This window comes from Anser brachyrhynchus, assembly GCF_964034855.1.
Source record: "Anser brachyrhynchus genome assembly, chromosome: 2".
Lineage (NCBI taxonomy): Eukaryota > Metazoa > Chordata > Aves > Anseriformes > Anatidae > Anser > Anser brachyrhynchus.
In genome coordinates this window covers 74,221,292-74,244,502 of record NC_137695.1, presented here as the reverse complement: position 1 = coordinate 74,244,502, position 23,211 = coordinate 74,221,292, and the positions used below count along the sequence as shown (strand labels likewise).

General features: G+C 39.5%; 1 protein-coding gene across 24 annotated transcripts in view; it reads left to right on the top strand.

Annotated features, from left to right (window-relative positions):
- The window catches only part of CDH18 (cadherin 18), a 548,209-nt gene that overhangs the window by 275,861 nt on the left and 249,137 nt on the right, over window positions 1–23,211 (top strand). For 3 of the 24 annotated variants that reach the window (XM_080580192.1, XM_080580182.1, XM_080580187.1), the window contains exon 1: window positions 9,304–9,443. The exons of 15 other annotated variants lie outside the window; for them this stretch is intronic. The gene's annotated coding sequence lies outside the window, so the exon portion shown is untranslated. Of the gene's footprint in view, window positions 1–9,243; window positions 9,444–23,211 lie in introns of those variants that run through there. 6 more of the 24 variants (XM_080580191.1, XM_080580203.1, XM_080580195.1 and 3 more) reach the window with 4 other exon arrangements.

Genomic DNA, 23,211 nt, shown 5'->3' with positions numbered 1-23,211 from the left:
GTCTTTTCTCATTGCTAATCCTGTAAAGCCAAGAATTTCACTTTATTGTCTTCAGGAGAGCCAACTGAAAATAGATCTTACCATAAAAGAAATAGGAGACTGACTGGTTCCTTGTGCAACTCTCGGGGATGCATTTGCCTAATTTGAAGATTATTATATTATTGTCTATACAGGAAAAGTAAAAGAAAGGATTAGTCTGTTTTTGAGACATCTAGCTTAGTTTCAAAGATTCAAAGAAAAATTTAGATCAAAAGCTCTCATCAGGGCTCTTCAAAAGACTGTCGTACCTCTCTGTGCAACCTGTCCCAGTGCTTAACCTTGCTCACTGTGAAAAGCTGCCTCCCCATACCCAGTGGAAATTTTTCACTCTTGCCACTTGTGACCACTGTTACCTGTCCTGTTGCTGTGTCTCTGAGGAGAACCTGGCTGTGTCTTCCCTACTGCTCCTGCAACTAGCTCCCTGCTGCACCTTCTTCTCTCTTCTCCAGGCAAAACAGACCCAGCGTCCACAGCTTCTCTGCATACATCAGACCCATCAGCACCCAAACCTTCTCAGTGGCCACCCCCCAGCTTGCGTCCCTGAGCGTCTCTCATCCCTCTGGTGCACTAACCACTCCCTCCACTGTGATGCCATCTCTCAACTCACATTCTGTTCCCATTGTTGATGTAAAAAGTATCTGGATCAGTATCAACCCTTGAGGAACATGGTTCCTGGAGGCTTACACTCCAGATGGACTTCCACTACCTTGTGGTCTAGCCAATCCATAACTCCATAGTTTGACTACAAGGATACTGTGGGAGACTGTGATAAAAGCCTTACTAAATTCAAGGAGAGTGGTCATCATGGCTCTGTTTGTCTACATCCAGTCATTTCATCATAGAAGACAAGTTGGTCAGGAAGGATTTGCCCTTGGTGTATCCATACTTACTACTCCTTCAGCTTTTTTTCTGTCTGTGAGCCTGGAAGTTGTTCCTAGGAGGATTTGCTCTATAAATTTGGTAGGACTTGAGGTAAGGCTGACCACATTATATCGCTCTGTGGCTCTTCCTTCTTACTTTTTTTGGAAGATTGACGTAGTTGTCCATTTTTCAGTTGTTGGGGAATTCCTGTGACTATATAATAGATAACAGCTCCCCAGTGATGGCAGTCATCCTACTCAGCACTGCTGGATGCAACCTGTCCCATTTTGTATTTTGCAGGTTTAGCTACATAACCCTAATAAGCATGAAAGAATGAGAGATGGGAAGGATGGGACATTTTGTCAGTAAGTGAAGATTCCCAAATACAGGAGCAAATAATAATTGGAATAAACTACCAAAAGAATTGGCTGATCATTAATTTCTTGAATTCCTTAAAGCAAAATTACTCCCTTCCTGGACTATATGCATTGATCAGACCTCAGTAGTTAGGCTTAGTACCACACAAAGTGAGTCAAGTCTTTTGTCTTGTCTCTGGATTGCATATAAGGATATTGTTATTTATTTATTTGTTTATTTATTTATGATGGGGTTGGTGAGACTATAACAGTTCACCCAGAGAAGCTGTGGATGCCTCATCCCTGGAAGTGTTCAAAATCAGGTTGCCCAAGGCTTTGATCAACCTAGTCTGGTGAAAGATGCCCCTGTCTAAGGCAGGGGGGAGGAACTAGGTGATCTTTAGAGGGGTCCTTTCCAACCCAAACCCTTCTGTGATGCTGTCACATATTGTTTCATTCTTGGATAGGATCTGTGGACTTGCCGTTGTGAAAGTTTCCTCAGAGGGAGCCACTCTTCAGTAGTTTCGATTTAATGGTAAAAAGAATGGGAAGAGTAAAACAGTAATGGCAGTTTATCTAATGTTATATAGAAAGAGAACTGGCAGATTCCACTTTTGAAAAGACTCCTTTCATTTTGGAAGATACGAGATCAAAAGCAAAGTACTTCAGCAAGCCTTCTTACAGGAAATAAGGCTTTACCCGATGTGTCTTTCCTACACCTTTAGTGAACAGATGGGTAGCAATCGATTATGTTTACAATTGGGGCACTAAAGAAAATGTTGTCATTTTTTCCCCTGCTAGCCATTTTTCTATTTAATTCTTTGACAGCGCAGATGAAATCAAACTAAATGTTCTGTTTTAATTAAAATGAAAGTAAATTTATTAGTCAGGGAAATTCTGTGTTCTGTTTATGCTTGGGGAAAAAAGCAAACGTGTCATCCTCATTGTTTGTCACCATTTAGCATGAGGTTATTTCTTGTTGCTTATTTGGCCTATAGAACAAAACATACTAGTGATATTTATAATTTTTATTAATTCTAAAGAATTCTAGTGAGCAATAGTAAGTAAATGGCACAGGAAAAACACATCCTGAGAAGCATTCCAGGAGGATCTTGTTGTTTATGTTTTTTAAAACTAAATAAATGGCAGTCAGTGACATTTCCTAAAAGGAAGCCTATAGTTGGCTGGCAGAACTGGAGTGCTTCTTCAAGTGAAAACAAGTAGAATAATAATCAGTCTGTTTCTTGAGTGTTGTTTCTATTTCTTCAGTTGTCTCATTGTCTGGAAAATAAGGCGGGGGGGCTCCTCCCTTGGTGATGTCACAGATTTATCACCACTGGAATGTGAGAACACTCAGTAAAATCTTATGGTTTCCCTCTTGGTCTAGGTGCACTGAAGGGGGACACACTAGCACCCCATCTAGAATCTCAGAACAGGAAGTATGTTTGAGTATTCTGTGCCTACACAGTTGGGAGAATCCTCATCAGCTACAATGTGGTAACACTACGCCTGAAGAATATACTTCAACCTAGTCTTCTCATTTGACACTTCTAAATGAGAATGCTGTCAATCTCAGCTTTAGACTTTGGAAGCATCCAAGAAGTGTCTGTTTTGTTTCTCTTCCTCTCCAGTTTCTTGCTCTTTCAGAAATCTGCTTGGATTTATCTATTTTCCTGCTCTAATCGGAAACTAGGTTAATCTAGTTAATGGAAGCGCTGGGATTAGATACTAATTGACTCTACAACCCTGTACTAAATACAGTTGTCCCACAAGCTGTGGGTGATTTGGCAACTAAGAGCTCTGCTAAATAGTTCAGTAATTTTCAAAGTTCAACTTTGGTCCTGTATTGCTGCTCAGTATAATTACAAAACAGAATTACTACGAATATAGTGCAAATTTGTTCCCTTGAGGCAAAGAAAGCCAAGAGCATCCCGGGTTGCATTAGGAAGAGCAACACCAGCAGGTCAAGGGAGGTCATCCATTGCTTCAGCTCTGGTGTGAATTATCTGGAATGCTGAGTCCAGTTCTGGGCTCCCGAGCCATACATAGATGTGCTGGAGCAAGTCCAGTGAAGGGCCATGAAGGTGATCGAGGGATCAGAACATCCATCACATCAGGCCAAGCAGAGAAATGGCACTGTTTGGCCATGAGAGGAGAAGACTCTTGGGGGGGGGGGGGGGTGTTGGCAATACATATAAATACCTGATGAAGGGGGATAAAGAAAAGGAAGACATAGTCTTAGTGGTGCCCACTGTCAAGACATGAAGCAATAAGCACCAACTGATATGTTTATACATAATTAAAACTTTGCCAGTGTGAGCGTAATCAAACACTGGAACAGGTTACTTAGGTTGTGGAGTCTCCATCCTTGGAGACATTCAGAGTCGGACTGGACATGACTGTAAGCTACCTGTGCTAGTTGACCCTGCTGTGAGCAGGGGGTGGTCGGACTGAATGATCTCCAGAGGTTCCTTCTGATCTCAGTGATTCTGTGAAAGGTGTTTTATATTTTAGAGTTGTTGATCCTGTACATTTTTGTAAGGAACGGTGGTGATATGTTGAGCAAAACAACATCAGGGTTGCATCCTCATATTGGCAAAAAGTGGTTTAAAAGAAAAGTAAAGAAAAAGAAAAAGAAAAAGAAAAAGAAAAAGAAAAAGAAAAAGAAAAAGAAAAAGAAAAAGAAAAAGAAAAAGAAAAAGAAAAAGAAAAAGAAAAAGAAAAAGAAAAAGAAAAAGAAAAAGAAAAAGAAAAAGAAAAAGAAAAAGAAAAAGAAAAAGAAAGAAAATAAAAGAGAGAAGAGGAAAGGAAAGGAAAGGAAAGGAAAGGAAAGGAAAGGAAAGGAAAGGAAAGGAAAGGAAAGGAAAGGAAAGGAAAGGAAAGGAAAGGAAAGGAAAGGAAAGGAAAGGAAAGGAAAGGAAAGGAAAGGAAAGGAAAGGAAAGGAAAGGAAAGGAAAGGAAAGGAAAGGAAAGGAAAGGAAAGGAAAGGAAAGGAAAGGAAAGGAAAGGAAAGGAAAGGAAAGGAAAGGAAAGGAAAGGAAAGGAAAGGAAAGGAAAGGAAAGGAAAGGAAAGGAAAGAAGGAAAGGAAAGGAAAGGAGAAAGTGTTAGGTCATGCAGAAATAGTACAGGGAAGGCATGGGAGACTCTGATGTCCCAATGAAGATTCCACATTAAAAATTGCTGGCTTTTTCATTATCCCAGCTTCAGTGTGTTTCAGCATTATGGTTTTAGTGGAAAGGATGTTCTTACTTCAATAGTAATCTCGTCATCTTCTTGTAACATTTTAGAATTCTCATTTCTGATCTGCTGTTAGCCTACTGAATGTGGACTCTAAGAGAAGCAATTTCTTTGTCTTGGTAAAGATAAGAAGTACATAATATGTCCCAGAAATAACGTTCTTTAGAATAATATTATGGAAATCTGTCTTTAGGCTGTCCCGAGAGCTTTTGCTGGTAAGTGTTTACCTACCTTTAAATAAAAATTTATGAAAGCTCCTGTTACAGTGGGGAAGAATGGTGCATCTCATTACTACTTGTAAGAGCCGTCAAATCCAACCCAATATAATATTCATAATTCAGGCATGCATGAAATCAGACATGCTTGTAATCAGCTGATACATTATATAAAAATAGAGTATCTAAGTAACCATTTGCAACAATCCAGAAGGAACCTCGACCCTTGAGGATTTAATATTGGTTGGTGAATGAAAAAAGATTATTTTTGCCTGTATTAATTTCAAAAACACAAGGTTATTTCTCTTACCAGGTTCAAATTTACAAGAACGCTGCCTGTTGCATATAAACCTTACATAGTTACCAGGGATCACCCTATTTTACAGTGGTCACTGCGTTATATACTGTTATAGGGTTATACCGTTTTCCTAAGAAACATCCCAATTGAGCAAGTTTCTTGACTGAATTGTGTCTGTTATATATACATTAATGTGAAATTCCACAGGACGGGCAGAAAGATCTACTGATGTCTGAGTCAATCACTTCGTTGCCTTTAGCTGAGTCTTCTTTCTTCTATTTCCCATGGTGTTACAAGGCAAGGACTTAGGGGCTGGAACACCGCCCTGTTCCTGGTGCCCTTTATGGATTATCTGTGCTTTCGCGCGTTTGGAGAGGGACTGATTCACTCGGAGTTTTATGGTAACGGGTAGCAAAATGCCAGGTGTTACATTGTGTTCTGTCAGTATGTTTTACCTGTCATTTCATGCAATACTAAAGGCAAATGACTGTATTATCATGAGTTTTCTGTGACTGGCAACTGTTATTGGCATCATATATCTAGGAACAGCTGTTGTTGTTTTATTAGAAAATACTCCAGTGATGCTTAGTGTAGAAGGAGCCAAGGCAGTATCAGCAGCATTGCTGTTCCCTCTGGGATTAGTATTGTGTAGCATTTGCTGATCTGTATTAAAAAATAAAATAAAATTATTTTTCTTAATCAACCATTTTAATATTTCATAGGAAATGCATGGCTTAAAGAATATTCAGAGACCACATGCAAATTGAATTGTTTCAGTCCTGTTCCCTCTGAACATTTGTGCACATTACCAAATTAAAACATTAAACTATAATATACAATAGGCACGATCCGAGATCCCTACAGGAACATGAAGACAGCTCAGTTTTGTGTTCATCCACTAAACAAGGTTAAACATTTCAGTTCCACCGTTTTATATCAGAAAATGTTTGGTATAAAAATGAAAAAAAAAAAAAGACTGCTGTGATCTATTCAGACTTTATTTTCTGATAGAAAACTAGAAAAGCAGCAATAATTTGAATGTATTTGATTTTGAACTTAGTTTTGCATTTTTTATATTTTATTACTCTTTTTATATTTTATTACTCCTTTATGTAGAAATAACAGTGATATGGTGAGTCAAGGGTTGTTAGATTGTGATGCATCATCAAAGGATAAATATTATTTTTTATATCTTCCTCGACATCTTTTAATTTTATTTTCTTTAGGACCAATTGTTAATTGCAGTCATTGAAATATTTTCAGATGATAGTTTCTAGAGACCTGTCATAGTAGATCACATAGAAACTTTCAAAAAAATGTATCTCTTCATGTAGTAGTACTTGTAAGAATACTTATTAGTAGCTCTGTTTAGATAAAAAAAGAGTTTATGAAATAAGAGAAAAAACGATGAGAGGAAGTGTCATTGTTCTCAGATGTATTGCTGTGACTGGTTCTTATGCACTGCAACTGAGAACAAAAATAACGATTTAATTTAGTTAAAAAGAAAACAACCAATTACACAGCCAGTGTTAACTGTTACTTGTTTTCAGGTGTGTTATTCCTTTGCTTGTATTGTGAAATAATGGCATGCACTGGAAGAATTTTATTTTTTTAACACTTTCACTCTAGCAAAAAGGGAAGCAGTAACTGCATTTTTAAGACTGGAAAGTTGCTGCTGGGGATGGTGGTAACAGGGATATTCCCAATGCTTTAGAACAAGAATGTGAAAAATCCTGGTACAGTTGTTGTCAGTGTGTGAAGGGAGGTTTTTGGCAGCAACTGGGTTGATTTTCTTTGACTGCAACCATTAGAGTACACGCACCTAAGAAAGAGGAAGAGTTGGACTGAACTTAGCAACATCATCGCAATATGATCTGAACGTTCCTAATTTATCCAGGGTGCGGGAAATTTGTAGTCTAAAATTGACCTGAATTTTCTCAGTACCTGATATATTAAGGAACTACTTTGTCTTTTTATAAGTGGTTGAATGTTAGCTGAATTATCAGTTTCTAGCTGTTACCTGCAAGATGATCAATATTTGTTTAGCATATTAAGTCACCAACAAAGAGAGACTGGTTTTGCAGGCATATCCTATAAATGATTAACTGGAGCATGTTATCTAAAAAAGAATTTCAACATCAGCAAAAGCTCACTTTTTTTTTTTTGAATCTGTAGAAGCTTTGCTAGCATACAGTACAGCTCTGTTCTACTTCATCACTAGTTCACCTACATTTCAGTATTGCTCCTAAAAGCATAAGTCCACGCCCTCAAAGGTACAAATCCCACCCCTTTCTTTTTTTTTTTTTTCTTTTTCTTTTTCCTACATAATCTTTGTCACAAGCTCTCAATTCTGGGAAAGGAACTTTCTGAATGCAATCTGCAAAGTTCTGTGTTTTGATACACTGATGGAACTGTGCAAGTCCATGGGGCTCCTGAGGTGAACCTACTTGCACAGTGGTGCTTCGTGTGTTACAACCAGATTTCCCTGGAATTCCTTTGTCATTACTGCTGCAGTCCCAGACAATAATTTCATTTTGTAGCTCTTTTCATAAGGCTTTTTTATTTTCCCATGACAAATTTAGAGTCTTTTAAAATTCAAACTGATAAATGGATTGGCCTAGCATCAGTATAACCAAATCTCAATGTTTAGTCTTACAACGTTGGCTTAAAAGAAATGTCAGAGTTCACTGAGGCTGTTTTTTTTTTTTTTTAAACTTTTCAGCTTCTTCCTTGAAATGGCATAAAGTTTTTGAATTGTTAAGAATATCTTTGACTATTTTATACCAAATTAGCCTGCAATACTGCTCATAATCTCTTTATGCTAACGTTCTCCACTCCTGCCTGAGAGGAGTATTTGAAATATTTAAATATGAATATATATGTGTATATTTATTATATACACACACATATATGAGAAGAAAGAACTGTGTATATTCTCACCTTTTAAAGGCTTTTCTGTAGCATCAAGACTTCCCTCTGCTTGTCATACCGCTCATTGCAGAAGCGAATGAGTGATGACTTATGCTCTGAGTATCTGGTGAATATTCATAGTTCTGCCTTATTCACTGAAAATTGCTGAAAAAAAGACCTAAAATAAAATGTTTTGCTTTTAGCTCTGTCCATGGATTGTTCTAGGTAAGCTGCACTTCACCCAGTGGTTGGTAAACTGCAAGACTCGTTTAATCTCACTCACTTTAAGCAGTTAAGGAGGTGGCTTGGCATGAATTGTTTGTCAAATTAAACTGTATGGACCTTCACAGAGTGAAGGGGAGGGGTTGTCTTTTTTCTCCCTTTTCCCCCTCAATATTAGTAAACTAACTACCACCTTGACAAGCGGATTTGAAAGTGAGGTAAAACAGTAAAATCATCTGGATAAAAGCAGCCCATCGCTGGGTCAGGAGATCTGTCAGGGAGCTGACTGGAGCCCACCAGGAGTTAGGTGAGAGCATTGTGGAGACTCCACATGGAAGCCTCGATTCCTGCGCGCTGTAGTTGCAGGCCGGGGGACATGAACATAGCAAATGGAAGCAGTCGCTACTCCGTTCCTGATAGGAGCTTACCTCTCCCCTCTTTCCTTCAGCCCCCTGCCCTGATCGCAAAACCATTTGTAATGTAACGTGTATTTTGGAGCAGCCAAGAGCGTTTCTGTTCAAGAAGTTCTCAGAATCCAGCCCTGGATTTTATCCCATCTTTGGTTTAGGCCATCTCAGTGCCCGGCGTTGCTCTTCCCATCCATGAGATCTGGTGTAGCAGCTTCCCTTCCCGTTACTGTACGTGCCGGAATGGCTCTCCTCGCCTCTCCTTTCCCACTCCAGCTGGATTGCATACATTGTGCGCGGCACCTTTTCGCTCGGGACGCGGCCGCTGCCGGCGGCCTTCCTCCTCTTCAGTCGGCTGCTCCCTGCCTGGGCAGGGGGCTGGGAGCGAGCCTGCTGCGTGCCCATCGCCCCCGGGACGCGGCCGGCACCCGGTTACCCCTTGGAGGCAGGATGCTGATCCCGGGTGGGCATCCTCCAGCCGGCCTCCATCGGGGGCAGGACACCTGGAAGCGCGCCGAACCGAACCGAGCCGAGCCGAGCCGAGCGGCATCAAGCGGCCGGCAGCATCCCCGGCCCCTGGGCGCTGCCCGCAGCCGCCGGGCAGAGGCGGGCGCGCTCCGTGCCCGCGCTGCGCGGCCCCGGCGAGCGGCGGGAGCGGGGAGCGGGGGCGGCGCCGGGGGGTGGCTCCGGGGGACCCGGGGCCGGGGCCGGGCGCTCTCCGAGGACGACACCACCGGCACAAGTCGCTGCTGGCTGCCGGCGCCGGGCGGGCCGGGTGAGGCTCCGGAGCCGAGCCGAGCCGAGCCGCGCCGAGCACAAAGTTGCCGGCGGTGCGCTCGCCGCGCCCCTGCGGTGCCGGGGAGCCGCGCTGCTGCGGGGGGGACCCGCGACATCCAGGTACGGGGAGGTCTGCGCTCTGTCTGTCCGTCCGTCCGTCCGTCCGTGCGCGGTGGCTGCGGTCGTGCCGTGTAACTTGGGGGCTGGCGTGCGGCTGCGGCTGCACGGTGACCGGGGGCGGGCAGGTTTGGGAGCCCGGCTCCCACGCGTGTGCCCGGCCGTGCAAATCGCACGGCGGGTGGAGTTGGGTGTGAGGAACTTTAAGCCTGATGTATCAGGAGCAATTTCAGGGGTGCTTTTTTTTTCTGTTTTTCCCCCCTTATCTCTAATATTATGTGATAACTGAGGGCTGAAATTGCAGGAAAAGGAAAAAAAAAAAAAAAAGACTTGGAGATTTACCTTTAGCTGCTTTTCACAGCTTCAGCAGTGACCCAACTTTACTTTGTGTAAAGGGCACTGTAAATAATGCACAGCCAGAAACGAATCCTCTCTCCATTGCCTCCTAGTCCACTCCCATAGTATCCTTATTAAAGACCAAAACGCACTATGTGTCTTCGGTTCACACCCCATTTTCCCCAGTTGCATTGCCAGTGGTCTGGAACTGAGTGTTTTTGCAAGGTAGGAGCTCCCCAGTGTGCCTTCACATAGTCCTGTACCTCTGTGTGTGTGTGTGTGTGTGTGTGTGTGTATGTGACACACTCTGTTTTGCCTACAGGAGTGACAAGATACAAAGAGGACAGGGTACAGAAGCCAGTGACATGTAGCAAATGTATACCCCTGCATGTTTTTCTCCTGAGTTCATCTTTGTAAAGCAGTATGAGCATTTCTTACATTATAATATAGTTTATCATTCAAATTAGGGCTTGAGAGAAATCCAATTTCACGAGCATCGATGCCCCATTAGCTTTTCATGATCAGAAGAAATATGATGGAGAACACAAGTAAAATTATGACTTCAGTTAGCACAGGTGATAAAATCAGATTTTATTTTTCATTCCAAGACACTAACCATAGATCCTCCATTTCCAGAGCTTTACTTCTGTGCTGCAGTCAATCATACACAGTTGTGAGAAAACACTGAAGCCTTCTTTCTGCAATAATTGTCCTCCTCGTGGACAACAGTAAACGTTTATCTTCAGGGGAAATATTAATTTAAAGTTTGGCATATGCTTGGTATTTTGCTCAGCTTTAAAGGTAAAGTGATTTATGGAAATAACCCATAGGCTTTCCTAACTACTCTACTGCCTTTGACAGATTTCATTTGATTTCATTTCAGACCCTTCAAAGGAAGACATGGTACTTTATAGCTACCTAATGCAAATTAAGGTGTGACTCTTTTCTTAGATGTGGACCTTGGGAAACAACATAATACTTTTCTTTTGTAACTAATTAAAACTACCAGTCATCCTACATCCTACTTAAGGACTCCCATAGATAACTCTGTTCCATTTCTACGTAAAAAACAAACAAGCAGGAAAAAAAAACAACAACAACAACAACAACAAACAAACCAGCCGCTAACCCACTCTCTCTTATGTGCTCTCTTTAAAAAAATAGGCAGAAGAAATAGCGTGTCAGACAGCAGTCTTTCCTTTAAACAGGAGCAGATCCAGTACATGAGCATGGCTTAGGGGGCACTGTGTTGCTCACCAAACCACTTACAGATGAGGTCCAAAATTAAATTGGGCCCACTTGTAGGTACTGAGGCTCCCATAAAGCTTCACCAGGATAGGAGTACTAGTAAGACAAAATGTCAGCTGAAGTTTCTATACTTCAGCCACTTTAAATCCCCAGGCAGTTTAATTCTTTACTTCCTAGATTAATAAATGTTGTCGTGTAGCGGTTTTGTCCTGCAATGCAGAGACTCTAACTCAACCACTTTGTTGGTGCATGCTGTGCTAGCTTGTAGTAACCAGTACTGGTGAACATAAGCAATGTTATAAAACATTTGGGATAAATGTCATCAACATCCAAAATATGTGTGCGTAAGTGTCTGGGTGCTGGATAGAGTTACAGTTGATCATGGACCAGTACTGACGTTCCTGTGGTGCATAACATGTACATGATACCCTTCAGGAAACAATCTTTATTTGAAAGCAATTGTAATTTTTGTATTTTTTCCCTCTGAACTCTGCTTCACTTTACTCACTGTCTTGGAAAAGTACTTGGAATTTACCAACATCTAGAAGTAAACGCATTTAAGATATAAGTAATTGAGTTGTTAGTTCTAAAGATGGTCGTGTGGAAGACTTCACATGACATCTCAGTCTAATAAATGCAATTCAAAGGGTATGAAAGATCCTGTTCCATGGCAGGAAGCTCCTGCTCTGGTTGAGAGCTACACTTCTGTTAATGTAAGTAGTGCTGAAAATTATCAATGCTATCAGATTGAATCAAACCAGTTAAATACCAGTGAGTCATCTTTTCCATGCAGATGAACACGAGCTCCTGCTCAGACAGTTAACTGCTAGTTAGCTCTGGCAGACCTGCCCTACCAGGGGCCTAAGCTAAATCAGCCCTCATGACCCATTGTGGCACAGTTTGTTTGTAGGCAGTGTAAAATAAAGGCGGAGGCTGACATAACAGAAAGGGGAGGAAAATGTAGAGGGGAAAAAATCAATGTAAATAGATTCTGTTCATCTTCTTCCGGAAGAATAAGGTGTATATGTGAAGGTCATAAACATAAACAATATGAAAAACCCAAAATTGTCTACAAAGGTTTATGTAATCCAGCATGTAAGTTTCACTAGTATTTGTTCTGAGATTATGATCGAAAACCTTTTCCTTGGTCAACAGTGTGCTAGTTTAAAGAGAGTATAGTCCAGTGATAAATCAGGATGTGCTGCTAATTTCATGATTTACTTGATAGGCAATCTTAGATAAGTCCCTGAAGCACATTGTAAGGTATAAAAGGAACACTGGCACAATAACTATAAGTTGAATATGGTGCGGTATTGTTTCAAAGAAATATTGCAGAGCATAATGCCGAAGTGCTAGTGTGTCCATTACTCTGTAAGGTAGTTTCCATTATAAACACAGTTTTGCTCTCCATTTCCAGCAAAAAGAAGTTGCATAGAATTTGAAAATTCAATCCAAATGTTGAAGTAGAATTTTTAAGAAGTTCATCAAGTGAGAGCCAAAAAGTCATGTCTCCCTTAAGGGAGAAGGAAGGCTAGCAGAACAAGATTTTTATTTATTTATTTATTTATTTATTTATTTTCTCCAAGAACAGGAGACAAGCTACTGATGTTGAGATGCTTTAAACAATGTACCACTGTTTTTTTTTTTTGTTTTTTTTCCTCTCTGTAAGTAACAGGTAAGCAATTTAATGGTGTTTTCACATCTGCAGTTCTTGTATACTGAAAATATATTTAACTGTTGCCTGAGGTTTGTAAAAATGGCTATTTTGCATTATTGAGATTTACCATTTATATATATATAAATATATATTATTTTTTTTTCCTGTGGAATTACTTCAAACCTGGGCAGAGTTAAGGCTGGGCTTATTATCATATAAAAGACAGTGTGTTATTTTAAAATTAAAAGGTTGACTACTCACTCTTTATTAACCTGCTTGCTTCTTTGAAATAAATATTCTTGCAAGGTAGAATATATTTAGGTCACAGACATATTTTCCATCCCAACTCCACCTTGCCTAGGTTTCAATATAATTTGGTCAGTGCTTACATGGTCAGTTTTTAAAGGATGTTTGTGCAGTCTCATGTAAAAATACTCAGTCTAGCTCAGGTTCTGGCTGTGTTTTGAGTATAGGACTGTAGTGGTTGGTGAGATTTTTTTGGTCTGTGTTGAAATAGTCTCCTTTTAAAACCCACTGTCGTTGGTGTAGAACCTGTAAACTAGTGAGGCAACTAGAAGAAATGAGAGTCAAGACAGTGTTTTATGATGGTAGTTTAAGTAATAAGGGACTAGTTGGCCAGTTTTATTTGGAAACTCCAAAGCTGGGCAGTTTGTAATATGGAACAGAGTTTTGTTTGGCACCCGTAAAAATTGGCATATACATACACAGTTACATACAGCAAAGTTATCTGAATGTGAAGTACTGCGCAGTCAGTAAGACCAGACCCTTAAGGTGCTTTCCTGGAGTCACATTGCCTTGATGTAGCAAGTGGGAGAAGTGAGGCCGACAGAAGGGCACGCAGTTCCCTAGGAAGCCTGCCAGCAGCGGGACTTGGGTCTGCCACGTCCCCATCCTGTTCCCCCTTTGCTGAGTGGCTGTGAACTGGACATCACAAATTGTCCACCTTCAGGTTCTTCATGGTCTGTGGTGGGGTCTTCTGCTTGGATGTTCGAACTTTCTGTGGAGAAGCCTGCCTCTCCCTGCTGATATAGGTAGCTTGAGCTCAGGTAGGTACCTAGATGTAGATGGTGTAAATGCTGCCCAGCATGTCTTCTCCTCTTGTGGTATTCCAGTTGGAAACAACCAACTCCTGTTTTGTTGAGTCTCTTTTTTGGTATTTCATGGTGCGTTATGCGTTGTGCTGTTTCATAATCAGTACTCGTTGAGACCTTACAGACGCAGTTACAGGTTCATGTATGGATGTACATACAAACACATACTTTTTGGGAGGATACAAAGGAATGGAAATTATTTTATTTTATTTTATTATTGAAAAAGAGAAGAAGAAGAAAAAACCCTTGATACTGTTAAAAACACGTAAAAGTTACTGATCACATCATGTACAATGAGCTATTCATTGACCTGTCTGCTTATTTTCACAGATGGGACTGTACGTTTCTGTAATTACATTAAATGATTTATTTTGAATAATATTCTCTGATTAGATTATTTAACCTAGTGACTAATATATTTTCTATAAAAGTTAATTATACATTTGGATTTGAATTATGTTTAATTCACGTCTTACTCCTATTGGGTGGGAGAGCTGTGAATGAAAATCTTTTAGTCCAAGAAACTATCAAGTGCCTTTTGCTATCAATAATTATACCTTGCCCAGATGAAATATTTTTGTTCTGTCTTTTCTTTGTAAGTATAGTTTCTAGGGCAGTTGTTGAATGAGGCTTAAATTGACATTTGGAATTGGGGTAGTGGGTTTCTCAGGCTTGTATTTCTGGCTAGGATTTGGTCAAGCTTTGTCATGTTGTTCTGTTAGTAGTACTCAGTGACAGATATCTAAAAAAAATAAATTAGTGACATAAGAGACCATCTCCATAGTAGTCTGGCATGCATTTGATATATTCAAAACCATCTCTGAGACCCTTTCTTACTGAATCCTATAGTATTTGTAAATTACAAGTGTTCCTTTAGCAGAGAACCTTCCTACAATTAGCAACAACTTTAATAGTGACAGGACAGGAAAATCATTGCTATTAATGCTGAGGGTGTTTGTGTATATTTGAAAGAAAAAAGGCTAAAAGGGAAGTAGTTCCTTTAGTTTGCTCACTGGTGAAAAAGATTTCATTTGACTGTAAGAAGGTATTTTTAATGCTGATATATAGTATTAGCACCAGGGAACTGCTGACTCGTCTAAGTATAAAATCTTGGCTTTCAGGAGAGGTGAAATAAAACTAGGGCATATGAGCAGCATCGTAGCATGGCAGCTATTAACTGCCTATGGGAACTGCCAATATTTAAAAATAAAAAGTAAGCTAATTTACATGTGGATTACAGTCCTCAATCACTATTTCTTTTATGTTTCACATTTTGTTCTTTCTAATAAATAATAAGCCTTCTTACTGGAGTCATAAAAAAGCTAAACATCATTTATTATATGCAATTTTCGCATACTTTGCTGATGAAGAAGATTTGTTACATATTTGCCATTCATTTAAGCATGATTTCTTGCATTCATATTAGGGAATTTGAGCTTAGAGTTACTATCTTGCCTATTCAGCCTAGAGAGATCTTAAATATTTTTGTAATTGCATGGCAGAAGGTGTAAAATAACCAGTTCAGTTAACATTGTATCTTCTGCATTGACATCAGTTGTCTTTTTCTTTTTTTTTTCCTCTGTTTTAAATTGTCATCCACATAAATTAAACTGTGAGCCACCTTCTAGCTTTTAGAAAACTGCTAAAGAAATACAGGGTTTGTTCTTATACTCATTTGTTTTCAATGAACACTTTGAAACCCAGTGTAGCTTTTCATTAGAAGCCCTTCTAAGTGGTTTTGGGAAGCAGTAAGACAATCCACAAGCAAATATATATTTTCAAGTGGTGCTCAACATTTCTAGCCCGTTGAGCTTCTTTCAGCGTCAAGTGAAGTCCATAAAGTATTCACAGTACTATAGTTGATTCATACTAGATGCAGTGTTTGCTACACAAACTGGATTTATTTGTTATCCTGCATATTCTCAAACCAGCTATCGTACAGGTAAGGTTCACAGCATGCCCCAGGGCTGCTCCAGGAGGCGGTGCGTGTGGTAGGCCTTCCCTGGGCAGGTGAGGTGGCCATTGAGCAGCAGTGGCCTCTTCCTGGGTATTGGCTGAGGGGGCTAAGGGTGTGGGTTGTGTCTGGGGAGCAGGTCCCAAGACCGCCAGGGTGCTGTGGGTCTTGGCTTGCAGCTGGGACAGAAGTGTTCTGGGTTGAGAGGGAACAATCCTGTTTTATGAATATAGGCCTGGAGAAGGCCTCCCCTTTTCTGAAATCAAGCTCAAATGACTGCAGCGTTCTAATACCAACCATGCTTATGCTGGGAGTGAAGAACACAATGTGGAAGACCTCTTGGCCTCTTGAGGATGGGCCAGTAGATGGATGTGTGTTAGGGAAGAAGTAGGCCCCCGAGAGCATGGAGGACATAAAGGAGAATTTATGTGAGATGACTCAGCCAACAAGTTGCTGAATTTTGTATATGTATATTTTTTTCTGTGTTCATTTTCTGCCAGATTAGAGAACTGAATCATTTTATATGACAGTTTGACAAATTCCATATCTAATGCAGTGAAAATGGGAGGAGCAGCAAGCTGGATGTGGGGAAAGACAGACAGGGCCTCTTTATTTAGGTAAATTTTCTTTGACCATGTGGCAGATGAATGGAAAAGCTGACCGGAGGGATGTTCATTTTTACATGCCTTTGAAAAGTAGCCTTCTAGACAGAAGCTTATTCAGGAGGTTTGTAAATACCTCTCAGGCAATCCCAGCAGGAAGAGCTTTGTTGCCTTCATAAGCCTTGCATTGTGACTTGAAGACTAATGAGCCTGAGCTGTTTCAGACTATATAAAGTTGGGTGAGGACTGATTTCCAAAAGCTATTAATGCCTGCTGTGCTACTGAAGTTGGTTTGGCTTGTGTTGCTACATTACTGTAGTGTGTTTGGTTGGATATACTATGTCACGTGAAGAGCCTCTCTGTTTCCTAGTTCTGAACTGAGACTGAAGAGGCTCCCATTTATGTTTAAACAAAAAAGGTATCACATTCTTGAAATGCAACGAGTTTACTCCACAGGACCATTGTGTGATAATTAGTACTCATTACGTTATAATGAGCACTTGCTCTATTCATTGTGGAGCTTATTATATTTTAATGAGTGTTGTGACTCCCCTGCAGAGCAAAACTCAAGATTGTTCCTGTTCACGTGGCTCATTTTAATGGATGTGTTACACACTCTAGGACGTGTGAGAACATACTTACTTGCAATATATAGCTGTAAATTTGTTTTTATAAACAGGATAGTATTTTTCTTAACTCTGTAAAAGCCCCCAAACGTGGATGTTTCTAGTGCTTTGTATTTGTATTGCAAGCCAGGTGAAAGGGGAGTGCATTTATCATACTACCCTTGTATTAAAGAACATCTTGCAACTATTTTGTTCAGGACTTTAATTTATTCATTAAAATTAAAGCTCATAAATTAATGTGATTTGGTATGCGACTCCCTCCAGACCTGCAGCTTCAACAATCAGGTTTATGTCTTTTGAAAAATATTAATAAGCATTTAAGAATGTTTATGATATCTATAAAGTAAATAGAGGAACTCTTAAATAAAACCAGCTTTTGTCTATGGAGGATCCTGGACATTGTGGCATCACCTTGTTCAGGAAAAACAGAACTAGCAACTGAATGCCATAAGGTTTGATTTGTCTATGTTGTCTTTAGGTGGTCAGCCTGGAGAATCTTCGTTGATTGCTGGTGATCTTGATGTGACACCAAAGCCTTTGATAATGAGGTTCCTGGAATGTCCACATAGAGCATTATCCCTAAAAGTAAACCCTGCTCTTCTCTGTGGTCTCCTGATGTTGCCACGCAAGCAGCTTCAAAACAAGGCTAAATGTTTTTGGAAATTTTTTTATCAACATTCAAACTTAAAATATGAACTGATTTTTCCTGTGTGGCAAAGTTGTTTATCCTTTATGAAACCCAAAGGCCATCTTCACTTTCTTATTTTAAAAACTGCATTATTAGTAAATTGAAACTGATAGATAGTTAATCAAACTGTATTTTTACTTTCTATAACCCTTCTTCTACCGTGTCACTTTTATTGAATACTTTACCATCAACAGAGACTTGCAAACAGGATTTTATTGGATTTATAAGTACTCAGCAGTTATTTATTGGCTGATACAAGCAGTACATAGGTAAGGCTTACCTGCTCCTAGGCAGAGCATTGCAATGGGGGATGCAATGGGGATGTGGAGTCCTTCTGAGACCCTGCACACTCGACAGTTATCACTCAAGTGGGGAAGCTTTGGCCTTCATTGCTGCCTATGATGCGGCAATCATTGGTCTTGCTGAGTTTTTGTCTTCAAGCTCTCTATGGTTTTGTCTCACGTTTTTATACTTTTCAATGATTATTAACTACTGTGCACTCTACATTTTCACTTCTGTCTCTGTTTTAGCTGTAGGTGCATTAGAGGTCCAAGTTCTTTTTTCCATTTTGGTGAAGCCCCTAATATACCAGGCGTTAGAGAACATTATATTTGGAACGAAGATAGCCTTTGATTAGTTGCAGAAACACACTTTAAATTGATAGTTTTAATCCAGTTTTGCTCCATCCTTGCTATAACTGTGCTGAACATATTTTGTCTGCAGAAAAACTTAGCTTATGGACTCCACATAATGATTGTCCTTTTAAGCTTCTCTCTCTCTCATGCCAATGAAAAGAAGTTTTGTATACCTCAGGTACCATTTGGCTGAGTAATTTTAGCAAATGCTTAAAAAAAAGCAGACAGAAATGGATGAAAGATATGAAATAAAGAATTCAATAAAGAAGTTAAAGTGTGTCATTTAAGAAAGAGATTTAAACCTTTCTTTTGAGTGTGATATGAGAAAAGAACATGGTTAGGCCTGATTTTTTTTCCCGCTCTTGAAGTCTTATTGCAGGTTATTGTAGAAAAGGTGTCAATTAGTCAGTTCCTTTATGCCTCCTTGTCTTTTTATAAGAATGTATAGTTAGTTTTATAGTTGGCCACATAATGAAATTGATTTTTTTTCTCCCCCCCCTGGTTTGAGTTAGAAAGGAGTGGAAGCTAATGTGGAACTTAATTTGACCTTAGACGTTATATGGTCTTATGTTGGCCTTTTGTACATGTTTTATCAATCAGTATATGCTGTAAGCAGCTTTATTTTATATACTGTAAGCTATTTATGCAGAGGGTATCTTACTCCTGAGATGGATTACAGGCTTAGACCCAATAATCAGTGTTTATAAATCATTTTAGGATGTTATGAGCAATACACTAGATCTTGCAAATTGTAGCTATCGTACATTTAGTTTTGGCTTACCAAGGCAAAACACGTTTGCATACCAAAGTGAAGCACACCCTGAGAGGTACTCTGTTTAGGCCAAGGGCCTCCATTTTCTATTGGCACTCTGCCAATAAAGCAGGAAGAAGTTTTGCAATGGAGATGAGGTTTGTTGATATTAACCTTCTCATCACTAATGGCATGAAGTTATGTCAGTGGAGGTTCAGGCTGGGTGTTAGGTAAAGGTTCTTGCCTGAGAGGGAGGTTGGGCATGGGAACAGGCTCCACAGGGAAGTGGTGACAGCAGCATACCATTGGGTGGTGCTGGATAGAGCCAGGAGTTGGACTCAATGATCCTTGTGGGTCCCTTTCAACCTGGGATATTCTGTTTTTCTATCACACTGACCTTTTTTATGACTTTTCCACAGCTACCATTATTATCCTACTCCACTAAGCAGGGGTCTTTGCAGCAGAGCTGACACCAGAGCTTCCTCAAGAAGTCTTTAGATGTGTAAATCTCATTTGCGGATGTTGGATACCACCCTTGTCTGATCTGCAACAGCCATAATAATTCCATAAATGGAATTATCTTTACAGATGTAGGAAACCAATCCTTCATCCAATTACTTGTCTCTGTCTTTTCATGATAAGGAGGTGGCTTCTTGCCATGAGGACTCAATGAGTCTTGCATTTCAAGTTTTTTTGCATAAATTAAGGGAAAGAGCCCTACTAACCAAACTAATTTTTCAACACTTGAAAGATACTAAGTGGAAAATACTGATCTTTTTTACAATATGGTTCAGTTACCATTTTTTTTTATTTTTTTCTTTTTCTTTTTCATCTTACCTTAAAGTGACTTTCATACCTGTTATGTGTTCTCATGCAGGTACTTCCTTTGTGTCCATCTCTGTTCCTTCATGCATAAACACAGTCTTTCATTATTATTAGCTTACTCTGTGAGGTGTAAGTAACTATAACAAATACACCATTCCTGTGTGAGACATCTCAAATATATTGTTATTGAGTAGATTCCCAAAGGCCCTGTCAGACTGGCATCTTAACATTTATTCAGTCTGATCCTCTACAGTTTGCACTTTTTCAGTTCAAAAGACCACATAATTCTCTACGGCCTGAAGGCATGAGAAATTCGTTTTTCTCACAAGCAAAATGAATAGGTATTTTCAGCTACCTCCATTTTGTTTAAAGTTTGTCTTTGAAAGCCTAGCGTGATGAATTTATGATTTCCTTTCAGGCACATACCTATTTCTTTCCATTACTTATATTTTAAGGTTATACTTCTCATTCCTTGTTGCTCAAGTGCAGTAGAGGATTATCGAACTCTTCTTTGTCAGGTAGCTCCGACAGGCTGCAGTACTGCTTTTCCTTTTGAAGACCTTTTTATACTTTATGTGGATTGTGGTATCTTTGATGTTGCCTAATTGATATCTCAGAAATGAAGGTTAAAAAAAAAAAAACTGAATGAAGAGGTGAGCTACGTGACTAAGGTTGTACATAATTTTATTCTGTTTTAATCTTTCTTCTATCCTTATGCCTTATGGCCAGGTATCCCTCTAATGCTATTGCTTTATTTATCTCTATCACCCATTCCTGGATTAGTGTCTGTCAGTTATCTTTCCCACACCTTGAGAAGGAGTTCTCAAATTTGCATTTGGCTTCATACTCCCTCAGAAACCTGTTCAAAATTTCTAGCTGTCCTCATTTTTAATTACTCACCTTTTTTGAACAGTTATTTTTCATCCTGCCGCATCTACTTGTCTCATCTGTTTTAGGTTTAAGTTTCGTAGGACAGGACTGTCTGTCTTAAAACTCCATTTGAATACTGTTCACCCATACACAGCTCAATCCAAGTCCTGCATCTGCTTTGGCATGACCCTAGATGCTGGCAGTCCTGTGGAAAAGGACGTGGAGATCTGGAGGGCAGTGAATTACAGACGAGGCAGCAGAGCTGCCTTGGCAGCACTGATAGCTCCCTTCCTGCTGGCCTGGCACAGCTGTCAGGGCAGTACAAGGTATATCCCTCTTCTGTTTCAGCACCTGAAATTGGACCATTTTGCAGTCCCCCAAAACAAGAGGAGGATCATGAAAGTTCCTTTCAACCTAAATTTTGCCTCTGTTATTATTATTTTTTTTTTCTGGTCAGCAATCCTATTTACAGTAAGTTTTTACTTTATCGTTTGCTATTTTCAAAAATAACGATGTGATGAGTTCTGTGGAGTTATGTAGTAATTTCACAGGTATAAAATCTAAGTCTAAATCTTTAGCAATATGCTTCATTAGTAGTCTTGACATGGGAAGGCACAGAATCTAATAAATATTCTTTTTTCTTATTTGAAAGCTGTACATGTACAATAAAGCTATTTTCAAAGGAAAACTTCTGTAATAGGGACAGTAAGATACAATATGAAGTTCTGTTCATATTAGAAAGTACCCACAAATTTTATTCTGAAATAGCAGTAATGAGGTATGAAGAAAAAATAGGAAAAGAACAATCTCAAAAAATATGTGAGTAAATTCACAGAATCATTTGGACAATGAGGTGGACAAAATGATTGAAGTTGTTTTACACCCTTCAATTTTTTGTCACTTCACAAAACAAAAAAAAGTACTTGGTGTGACAATATAATATGGGTTGTGCTCATTTCTAGTCATCTTGGATGTGAATGTCCTATCCAAACTCTAGTAATTGTTGAAACCAAATTAGAATGAGACAGTCAAACAGGCTCCCTTTGCTGTTTTCGCAGGGGAAGAGAAATTGTCAGAACAGAAAACTGTCCTCCTGAAGTTCCTAAAACAGGTTAAATGCCTTGGTCTTGGAGGATACATTTTTTTTCTTGCACTGACTATGAAGTCAAGTCCTCTTTTTCCAGAGATACATATTTCTGTAGAGAGTTAGGAGCATTTGTGGGGAGGTGAGAGCATTATTCAACAGAAATTTCAAGAATTGGAGGCATAAGAAGGATAAGTAGTGCTTGCTTATCCTCATGTCAAAAGCACAATTGATTTATAGCATTTGAAGTCCTTAAAGCCAGAGGAGATGATGAACCTATGAGGGCGAAACAAAATGTTTATGCGTTTTGGGTCAAGATACAGAAAATGGAGTCTGTTTACCAAGAAGACCAAAGATCTGTTTGGCAGTAACAGTATCTGAAGGAAGGAACGAGAAGCCTCACGCAGTGAAATAATTCAGATGAACAAAACAGAACATTCTAGAAAGTAACGATGAGAAAACGCTTATTTACGTGCTTAACAAAATACCTTAATAAAAGATAACCCTCTTAATTAGTAGAAGAGAATTTAAAGTCCTCCTTCTGATTTCCCTGAGTTTAAAAGAAATCGCGCTGCGTGCCAGGACACTTGAGGACATTAACTTACAGCATGGCCTATAAGTAAATATTATTCTGTAGTAATTTTCTCAGTGAGTTGGGGCCTAGCTGGCATTAAGCAAAAGGAAGAGGCAGCCACCCTGAAGGACTGAGTCTGCTGCTTCACTTCTGGGTATGTTTAATGTTTTCCTAATATCTGATGCAGCTGCATTTGATAATCCTAAGTAAATGCTACATGCATAGTGCAATGTGTAACCTTGGGAGAAATCTCAAACAACCTTAATATTATATCCCCATAGCATGTGCTAAGTGGCGTGGAAAAATAGGTCTCTTGCAGATGTACACAGAAAACAATGTGTACGTTACGTTAACAAAGACACCATCTTTTTGATTGCTTGTGATCCTTTTTGGGAAGGATAATACCATATTATTTGTTTGTCTGCTTTCAGTTCTGCAGGAGTGTGTTTTTAAAACCACGGTACTTTTTAATTGTTGTGCTAAGTTGACTTCTTCATTGAGTTTTAATGTTTTAAATTTTCTTTATCAGGAATGTGAGATGTATTCTTAGCCGGGAAATGCTTGGTATCAGTTTAGTGAAATTAATTTCTTTTATGATTTGCATGGACTACTGTTTTTCATCTTCTCTCAAACAGTGTTGAATATATCCCATGGCACCTGATGGAGTCATAACTGAGGTCAACTGCCAGCTCTGGCCAGCTGCTTGAAAATAGTCAAATGTTTCTTTTTCTTAAAAGCAGAAAGGATACTGTATCATTTGTTATTTCAGTGCCTTCTAGACCCCCTTCACCCCTCCTTTTATTTTATTT